The following is a 316-nucleotide window of genomic DNA, read 5'->3' on the forward strand; positions in this document are numbered from 1 at the left end:
CCTCTGCCAGCAGCAGCCAGGGCTCACAGGCGTGCAGGGCCTCCTGGAGGGATGTCCCTCCTCTGTGGTGGGTCCCCCATCGTTGTCAGACTCTCCAGCGATCCTATGGCACCAAGGCACCTCCAGGCTCTGAGCCCCAAACCCTGGTACAGATCCCTGAAAAGGTGGGAGGTGAGCTGGCAGCAGGCAGACCTGGCTGGCAGGGGCGGAGATCTACACTTCCCAGCGAGACCCCACGCTCCTCCAGGGTCTGAGGGGGTCCCGCTGTGTCCTCACAGGGAACCGTCTTCACACCTATTCCCGTGGGGCTGTGCTG

The sequence above is a fragment of the Cariama cristata genome, unplaced genomic scaffold (assembly GCF_000690535.1).
Source record: "Cariama cristata isolate BGI_N322 unplaced genomic scaffold, ASM69053v1 scaffold10500, whole genome shotgun sequence".
NCBI classification, from domain to species: domain Eukaryota; kingdom Metazoa; phylum Chordata; class Aves; order Cariamiformes; family Cariamidae; genus Cariama; species Cariama cristata.